General features: G+C 48.7%; 1 long non-coding RNA gene across 1 annotated transcript; it reads right to left on the reverse strand.

Moving 5' to 3' along the window:
• Nucleotides 1-896: 896 nt before the first annotated feature.
• On the reverse strand, nt 897-6,942 carry LOC105726370 (uncharacterized). Its single transcript, XR_001109517.2, has 2 exons — nt 6,558-6,942; nt 897-1,593 (listed from the first exon to the last, which is right to left on the reverse strand). It is a non-coding gene; the product is annotated as an uncharacterized LOC105726370 (long non-coding RNA).
• Between the last annotated feature and the right edge of the window lie 295 nt (nt 6,943-7,237).

Here is a 7,237-nt window from a genome sequence, read left to right on the forward strand (position 1 = left end):
CTGAAGTACTTGCACATAGCAGTCTACCCTCCCTGGTGACTTTTTCCATCCATCCTCTGCAAGCAGAGATGGCAGTTGCCTTAAGTAAGTTAGGGCCATTGTTGATTTATACTGTACTGCAGAGATGACAGCAGTTTCACCGTGAAACATAGTAAAAAACGCACAGCAGCCCAATGCACAACATACCCTTCAAAACAAGCTTTACAGAAAGGACTACGCTTATCCCTACTATACATGATGCACTCTGATTTTTTTCTAGTCTATTTTTGAATTAAACATTAAAATTTTCTAGTCTATTTAATTTTTTGAATTAAAAATTAATTCAAAATGGTTGCATCCTCAACAACTGATTTTATAACCCATGAATAGATTTCAACCACAGTTTAAAAAACACTGCTCTTCAGAAGAAAATGAAGCCCTTGGTTGAGGACAGATCAGCAGGGATCAGAAGGCAGTACAGCTGCATCCTGGTGAGAATTTAAAGTCCCATCTCAGTCAGAGCTAACCAAGAGCTCCAGCGGCACATGATAAGTGACTTCTTTTGGGATTTAAGGCACATGGGCAGATTCTGCACAGAAAGCTGGGGGCCAGGTGAGCCCGTGGATTCAGCACCACCTTGAGTCCATAGAAAGACTGTGAAATAAATGTCCATTTATTTAATAAGGAAATGTCCATGCTGACAGGTTCAATTTGTCAGCATTCACTTTCTGGGAGTCACAATCACTTAGGATGGGCATGGGGAGTTCTTAAAAGTAGGAATCCACCCCAAGCCAGCTGAAAATCAAACTCTCAGAGGAAGACATACATGCATATGAGTTTTGCATATGTGTTTTTCAAAAGATGTTCAGACAATTCTGATGCCGTCCATCCACCAATGAGCATTTGGGAACCAATTTACCACCAGACTTAGTTTAATTAAACCAAAGCAGGGACCCAGAGGCAATGCCACACACCTAACACTGCATTCACCCTGATCTCTGAGAGCTTCTCCTTTGATGTTCAGAAGCATCTCAGGGCTCCTGGGGGCTCAGCGGTGATGATACATTCTATTTGATTTTGCTCCAGGCCTTGTGTGTGTCTGTAGCCACAGACTGGAGCACAGAGTGCTTACTACTTGGCTTGAGTATTTAAGGCTCTGTAGGGGAGAAGAATTGTGCCTTACGGGAAGGCTAAGGACTTTTTCTAGGTCCCCTCCCTCCAGGACATCAACACAGGTCCAACACTGTTTCTGGGAAGGCCAGTGCCCTTGAAGGTGCTCCCTGCTTTGGAAGTGCCTAAACACACAGGAAACATGCCCTCAATGGAGGGGGGGCTGTGCTTTGTTATAAGACAGTTCTCATCCTGTCCAGATACAAGAACATTCTAACATAATATCCCTGCAGTTCTTCCACAGTTGGTCCCCAGAACTTTGGAGGCAAAATGTCATCTGGGTGATGTCCTTTATCCTACAGCCATCATCAGGCTTCAGCTGCAAGCTGCAAATGTATATTAATCACTCTCAGCAGCTGGTCCCTTTGAGAAATCTTCAGGTCTGAGGCTTCCATCTGCCAACCATGGGTCATGACTTCCTCTCCAGGGGTCAGCAAACTTTATCTGTAAAGGGCAAGTAAATATTTTTGGCTTTGCAGTCCACATGGTCTCGAGGCTGTTCAATTCCGCTGTTATAGCTTGAAAGCAGCCCTCGACGATATGTAAATGAATGACCACGGCTGTTACCCAATAAAACTCAATTTAAAATACAGGTGAAGCTGGGTGCGGTGGCTCTGACCTGTAATCCCAGCACTTTGGGAGGCCGAGGCAGGTGGATCATCTGAGGTCAGGAGTTCGAGACTAGCCTGGTCAACATGGCGAAACCCTATCTCTACTAAAAATACAAAAATTAAGCTGGGCACGGTAGCAGGCACCTGTAATCCCAGCACTTTGGGAGGCTGAGGTGGGTGGATCACCTGACGTCAGGAGTGTGAAACCAGCCTGGCCAACATGGTGAGACCCCATCTCCACTAAATACACAAAATTAGCGGGGCATGATGGTGCATGCCTGTAATCCCAGCTACTCAGGAAGCAAGGCTAAAGAATCTCTTGAACTCGGGAGGCAGAGGTTGCAGTGAGCTGAGATTGCACCACTGCACTGTAGCCCGGGTGACAAGAGTGAAACTCCATCTCAAAAAAAAAAAAAATTAGGCGGGCATGGTGGCACATGCCTGTAATCCCAGCTACTGGGGAGGCTGAAGTGGGAGGATTGCTTGAACCCGGGATCGAGGTTGCAGTGAGTTATGACAGTGCCACTGGGTAACAGAGCAAGATTCTGTCTAAAATAAAATCCTCAGGTGTTACCCAGATCTGGTGAATCAGAAACTCTGGAGATGGGGCCAATAGTGTGGGTTTTCGAAGCCTTCCAGGTGATTCTTCTGCAAGCTCACATTGGAAAACCCTGCTCTCAGTCTGGTGCCAAATCTGTCCGCTCCAGAGAGTTGCTGGTGGTTAGCCATACCCCCGGACAGGCCTCTTCCCCTTCCTCCCTTTCAAATTTAAGTATACCCTTAGTACTTAATTCACTCTTATGTACCTAGAGATTTGCTGTTTGTTTTATGTTGTTTCTATATTTTCTTTCCCAATTAGATTGAAATCCCTTGAAGCTAGAGTCTACGTGTGACTTCTTCCATCTCTACGCCACCACTGATCCATTTTAAGCATTCAATAAAGGCAAGGAAGGCCTTCACCTTTATTAACTTTTTTGAAAATTCCGTGCTTAACTATTTTCAGAATTTTCAGCCCACAATTCATTTTCCAAAAATATACATTAGGTGCCTATTCTGTGCCAGGCTCTGTTTTAAGGCACAAGTCCTGGCCTTCATGGAACATACATTCCAGTGGAGGAGACATAATAAGCATATAAATTATCAATAAACACTATGAAGAAAAACAAAGCAAGATAATACAATGGCGACTGGTGGGGTGACCGATTTTAAACAGCTTAGTCAGAACAAGGCCAAGAAGAGACTACTGCATTTTTAGGCTCTAAAAGAGAACATGCAGGCCTTTTATGTACTCCTCTTTACAGCTTGAGTGTAACTATGCTCGTTTCAGTGTTAGGCAGGATAGAATGCCCTGTGCTGCAGGAACAAAAGCTCATTGGCTGTGCACAGTAAGCGCTCACAACTCTCTCACTAATCACTAAGTCTAATGCAGGCTGCTGGGGGCTTCCCTCCACGTGTTGGCTCAGCATTCCAGTTTCTGCTCCCATCCCAACACTAGGTCGCCTGTGCACAGAGAAATGCAGGGGGATCACAGCTCCCGCTTTTAGTGAGTCACTTTTTCATTCACAAGAAATCTCCAGGTGCTGCTGAGCACAGTAGCTCACGGCTGTAATCCCAGCACTTTGGGAGGCCGAGGCAGGCAGATCACCTGAGGTCAGGAGTTCGAGACAGCCTGGCCAACATGGTGAAACCCTGTCTCTACTAAAAAAAAAAATACAACAATTAGCCAGGAATGGTGGTGGGCACCTATAATCCCACTTACTCAGGAGGCTGAGGCTGGAGAATTGTTTGAACCCAGGAGGCAGAGGTTGCAGTGAGCCGATATCGCATCACTAGACTCCAGCCTGGGCAACAAGAGCAAGAGTCCATATTAAAAAAAAAAAGAAAAAAAGAAAAGAAAAAGAAATCTCCAGCTGAGTTTTGCCTCAGCCAGTCCCAGGGTCCAGCGTGTGACACCTCTGACCCTCTCAGAAGCATACCCGGGGCCGGGGGAATGATGCTGGGAGAATAGTAGAAATTTTTTCAGTTCCAAAATCTGTATTACTTCCTTATAGGAAATGGCTTATTTTTCCTTGTTTTTCATCTGGCTATTACCATTTTGATAGCCTATCTTCAGACTAGATAAGCCAGGGGTGTCAGGGACAGGTCAGAAGAGAAAAAAGGTACATTTCTAGTGACAAGGCACAAATAGGCTTGTCGAGGAGCAAGAGGCACATGCAGGAGAAAGGCTCTCAGTGACGTGAACGAGCCTGTCTTTGGAGGTCAGTGAGGCAGAAAGCCAGGTGGGCTGGGTCCCCACTCCTTCCTGGGTTCCCAGGCTGAGGCTCCTGAAGGATTCAGGAGCACAGCGGCACCCCATTGACCCGCAGCACCCTGCATGGTTAGCCCGGTCCCTTCATGCTGCCGCTTAGTGCACAATTGAATCTTCCTCCTGAGGAAGTCGGTGGCTGCTGGAACACACAACGACATTCAATATGATGATGAACAAAAAGTGTCTGCAATTAGACACACCTCCGAAGCACTGGCGTTCGCTGTCTCTTAAAGGAGGTTATTTGGAAAAAACAAAGGAAGAAGAGAGGTTGGTGACATTGTTCTAAGCTCTGCATATGGGAACACTTGGGCTTTTTACACAGTAGGAAAACGTTTCATTTGTTTCCTGCCTGTACAGTCCGAGCTCCTGTCTGTGTGTTTCTTTCTATTTTTCAGCAAGTGCTGCCAATAGGCAAAGGAGCAGCAACCCTCCCTGTGAATCAGGGCCATTCACGGTCAGAGTCACCAAACCTGTATTTCAGGGGACATCTTTCCAGCTCCCAGTCTCCCAGCTTGGCCAGCTGCCCTGAAAAGGGACTGGGACTTGGCTCTTGGAAAGACGTGGATCTCTTTCAGGCTGAGTGAAACCCATTAAGAGTCTCCCCTGGTTTCTAATACCAGGGCTGGCTACCTGAGTTCATTGTTTATTAGTGTTGGAAAAGGTTCCTGCTGCTTTCCCACCTGGCCAATCTCCCCCCGGGGCTGAGAAGGGGAAAAGTCGATGATGTCATAACCCAGCTTGCTTTTGCTGCCAGTGGCAAGGGGGTAGGAGGAAGCCAGCAGGCAGCCTTCCCTGGGGCAGCAATGACCGCGTGGGGGCGGCGGCGGGAGGCCAAGGCCGGCCAACCGTGCAAAATAGGCTGCGAGCCTTCACAACAAAAAAGCCACCCTACAACATAACCCTAGGGTGCTGGGGGCCTCTTTATGCCTTTGCCTATCTGTGTATGTGTTTCTCTCTCTGTCTCTCCATTCCTCTGTGTATCCTTCTGTCTCCGTCTCTGTCTCTCTGTGTGTCTGCTTCTCTCTCTGTCTCCGTCTTTCTTTTACTAAGGAACAGCTCTTGCCACTTTATAGCCAACAAGACTACTTATTATTATTCTGCTTGAAATGCAGAATATGCCTGGGATGGGGGTATCCAGCACCATCACCTCTTCAGGCTTCATGCACTGTGCTCATAAGTGCCCCTCCGCAGGCCTGTGCTGGGCTGGACGAGCCCTCTCCTCCTCCCTCCCCAGGCCCAGGCAGCCAGCATGCCCTCCCTGCAGAAGGCTGTCTCCCTTCCCCTCTCCCTGCATGCTCCCTTCGGACCTCTTCCTGCAGCCAGGGAGAATCTGGGGCAAATGCAAACAGTTCTTTGGTCTGCTTATTTGCTTTTCATAGTGCAAAGGTGGAGGAAGAGTGTGGTTAGTACAGCCCCCATGGCTGCGAGGGACGAAGTCAGTTCTGGGTACGGGAGTGCCAGAGCTTGCCAGCCCTGCAGGACGGCCCCCCAGCCGGGCTCCTGTCAGTCTCCATCTAGAAACCAGACAGAAAGCTTTTTTGTAAATGTTAACCAAAAAGATCCCCCTGTGATGGCTGCGCTGTAAATTAAAGTAGACAATGTGGGGTGGGGGAAGGGCACATGTCTCTTTGGGGCCATCACAAAGCAGGGAGGGGGTGCTCCTTCAACTCTCAGGTCAGGGATAGAGCTCCCCGCTAGCCTGCACTGCAGAAGAGTTTTTAGGGCCTGGAGTCACCCAGAACCCATCTCTGTCCAGGGGTGCTGTATAAGATTCACCATTAATCCTACACATCTGGGAAGCAGTTCTGCTAAAGATAAGATGAAGCCCAAGTGATTTGCACTGAGGGCTGGCTTGGGGACTGGGGGGAGCCAGGCCTGGAAGGCTGGGCATGCAGCAGCATCTTAACCAGCAAGAGGGGATGCAGCCTCCTCGGCAGACTCCCACAGTCCATCCCCTGCCAGGCGGATTACCTAAGCACAGTGTACTGAGGTACGGCAGGGAATCCAGAAAATTATTTTGCTTTACACAATGGAGGCTGTGTTATTTAAGTTTAAAATACAACGGGAGAGGAAAGTAAGCATAATCAGCTTTATAAGAGACGAGTAGGCAAGGCAGCTCTCCCCAGATTCCACCCTTTTGTTAAATCGCTGAGGTTTCCAGACTGTAGTTCTTCCTCCCTCCTGCAGCCTCCCACCTTCTTCCTCACTCTCCCCTCTCCCTCTCTGCCTTTCTCTGTGTCTGTGCCTCTACAACCATAAAAATCATCAACACAGCCATTGCTGGGAGCAAGGTACTGTTCCAAGTGCTTTTCAGATCACGTAACCCCCAAAACTCTATGAGGAAGGTTCTGCCTGCTTCTCTACATCACACTCTCTTTCTCTCCTGCTGCCTCTGTCTGTCTCATACACACACTCACCCTCCAACACACACACACCCCTTAGGCCTTTCTGTATCACCTCCACACACACACTCACACTCATACACATACACACAGTCTAGTCCACACCGATGAGAAGCGGTTCACCTCCACAGGGAGGGACAACCTCAGAGCCTGAAGAACGTCAGCCTTCACTCCTGCACTCAGGAGTTCTCCTGAGCTACCCTGGGCTGCAGCTGCTCTGAAGACCTCAGTACTCAGATCTCCCTGAACTTGGTTGAAGATCATGAACAGGAAAGCAAGCTCTACCTGCCAGGCTGTGTCCCCCGCTAGCTCTACCTGCCAGCCTGCACAGCCTAGCAGGGCCAAGGCTGGGTCTACCCTCTCTTCTGTCCTTGGCACTGCTCTGACCTTTGCAAAGAGGGAGAAGCAGCCAGAGGTGAGAGGGAAAACAAAAGAAGACTCTTGGTTCGCAGCATCAGCACTGATAGAGAACAGGGAAGCCGCGATCCTGGTCCCAGCCACAGCCCTCACTGCACCTGGACAGCAGGCAGGACATTTAGCCTCCACGGGTTTTCATTTCCCTCACAGGGAGATGGATTAACCCCATTTTTATTTTAGGAACAGAGTCTCCTTTCCAACAAAATCAGAGAAGCCCAATGTGTAAAAATACAAAGCAGGAGCAGGCTCTGTCGAGCCCAGCCCACCCCTCCTCCTGGAGCAGACCTTTCCAGACTTGCTCACTGCATAAACCCTACTGGGGCAGAGACTGCGCCATCCATGGCATGAGG

The sequence above is a fragment of the Aotus nancymaae genome, unplaced genomic scaffold (assembly GCF_030222135.1).
Source record: "Aotus nancymaae isolate 86718 unplaced genomic scaffold, 86718_ANA_hifiasm-v0.15.2.pri h1tg000009l, whole genome shotgun sequence".
NCBI lineage: Eukaryota > Metazoa > Chordata > Mammalia > Primates > Aotidae > Aotus > Aotus nancymaae.